Source organism: Propithecus coquereli, unplaced genomic scaffold, assembly GCF_000956105.1.
Source record: "Propithecus coquereli isolate 6110/MARCELLA unplaced genomic scaffold, Pcoq_1.0 Scaffold147, whole genome shotgun sequence".
In the NCBI taxonomy this organism is placed as follows: Eukaryota; Metazoa; Chordata; class Mammalia; order Primates; family Indriidae; genus Propithecus; species Propithecus coquereli.
Window position 1 is genome coordinate 6,825,705 of NW_012139080.1, and position 2,248 is coordinate 6,827,952.

Consider the following 2,248-nt stretch of genomic DNA (forward strand, 5'->3'; position numbering starts at 1 on the left):
CGCCTCGGCCTCTCAGAGTGCTAGGATTACAGGCGTGAGCCACCGCGCCCGGCCTCAAGGAGTAATTTCTTACTAGTCTGTTACTATGCTTACAAAAAGGCATGGATCACCAGGGACATCTTTTCTGATTGGTTTCACAAATATTCTGTACTAGCTGCTCATGCTCACTACAAGAAAGCTGAAGTGAATAACCACTGCAAGATTTTTATTCCTTGACAACTGTTCTGCTCATCCTCCAGCTGAAACTTTCATCAAAAATAATGTTTATGCCATGTTCTTTCCCCTAAATGTGACTTTATTACTTATATACTTTCATCCAAATGTGACTTAATTAATTCAACCATGTGACCAGGATATCCTTAGATTAGTGAAGAGTAAATATATTTCCTTTTTTTTTGTGACAGAGTCTCACTCTGTCACTGTGGGTAGAGTGCAGTTGTCATAGCTCACTGCAACCTCAAATTCCTGGGCTCAAGGGATCCTCTTGCCTCAGCCTCCTGAGTAGCTGGGACTATAGGTGCGTGCCAGGACACCTGGCTAATTTTTCTATTTTTAGCAGAGACAGGGTCTCACTCTTGTTCAGGCTGGTCTTGAACTCCTGTGCTCAAGCAGTCCTCCCACCTCAGCCTCCCAGAGTGTTAGGATTTACAGGTGTGAGCTACCATGCCTTGCAAAAGGAAATTTAAAAATACTTCCTTGGCCAGGCACAGTGGCTTTGCGTCTGTAGTCCCAGCACTTTGGGAGGCTGAAGTGGGAGGATCACTTGAGCAGGAGTTTGAGAACCTACCTGGGCAACTTGTAAGATCCCACCTCTACAAAACCTTTAAAGAATAAGCCAGGTCTGATGGTGCATGCCTATAGTCCTAGCTACTCAGGAGGCAGGAGGATCGCTTGAGGCCGGGGGTTCAAGGTTACAGTGAGCTATGATTGTGCCACTGCACTCCAGCCTAGGCCACAGAGTGAAACCCTGTCTCTAAAAAAGCAAAAAACCAAAGAATCCTAATTTCTTGAACAGTATGCTAGCAGCTGTGGACATGGGTATGGAAGGTTTCAGAAGGTGTTTAGCATGAAGAATGCTGTATATGCTGTTGTGCTTGGAACACAGCTACTAAAGACACAGTTGTTCATGCCTGCCACAACCTCTGCAGCTATTGTTCAACGATGATGATGAACAAGGTGGTGACTTTGAAGGATTCCATGTATGTCAAGTGAGAAAAAATGATGCCTGACCTCTTTACATATGCAAAAAATATACCTTCAGAATCCGTCAATCAGCTGGAAGAAATGGATATTGAAGAAGTTTTTAACATTGATAATGAGGCTTGTTTATTTGCTGACCAATGGTGAAATACCTGAAATGGTTCTGAATCAAGGTGATTGTGATAATAATGATGATGAAGATGACACTTTTAACACCACAGAAAAAGTGCCTATAGAAGACATGGTGAAAATGTGCGATGGGCTCATTGAGAGACTACACCAGCGTGCATTCATAACAGAACAAGAAATCATGTCAGTTTATAAAATCAAAAAGAGACTTTTAAGACAAAAACTATTGTTAACGGGGCAGATGACTCTGGAGGAAACATTTTAAAAAGCCATGCAGCAGAATGCCTCCTCATCCCTACAGGACCCCCTTCCTGGTGCCCTTACCACTTCTGAGGTTTCTTCTCACCTAGAAAAATAAAACAGTGTGCAGTAATCTTTTAATCAAAACACAGCATCGTAGGTGGAGACTGGAAGCCTCCTTGTTTGTTTTTGCTGTTATTTAGTAGCTGATGCAGGTATTCTGGTGATGCTACTGTGCTGCTCAGTCACCCTGAATGCATTACTTCCTCACTGTATTAACAGTATGTCGTATTTTTACTGGTAATTATGTGTGAATAGGTGTAAGAAAATGATTGCTTGGCCAGGCACAGTGGCTCACGCCTGTAATCCTAGCACTCTGGGAAGCTCAGGCGGGTGGATTGTTTGAGCTCAGGAGTTCAAGATCAGCCTGAGCAAGAGCAAGACCCCATCTCTACTAAAAATAGAAAGAAATTACTTGGACAGCTAAAAATATATAGAAAAAATTAGCCAGGCATTATGGCACATGCCTGTAGTCCCAACTACTTGGGAGGCTGAGGCAGGAGGATCGCTGGAGCCCAGGAGTTTGAGGTTACTGTGAGCTAGGCTGACGCCATGGCACTCTAGCCAGGGCAACAGAGTGAGACTCTGTCTCAAAAAAAAAAAAAGAAAGAAAGAAAAT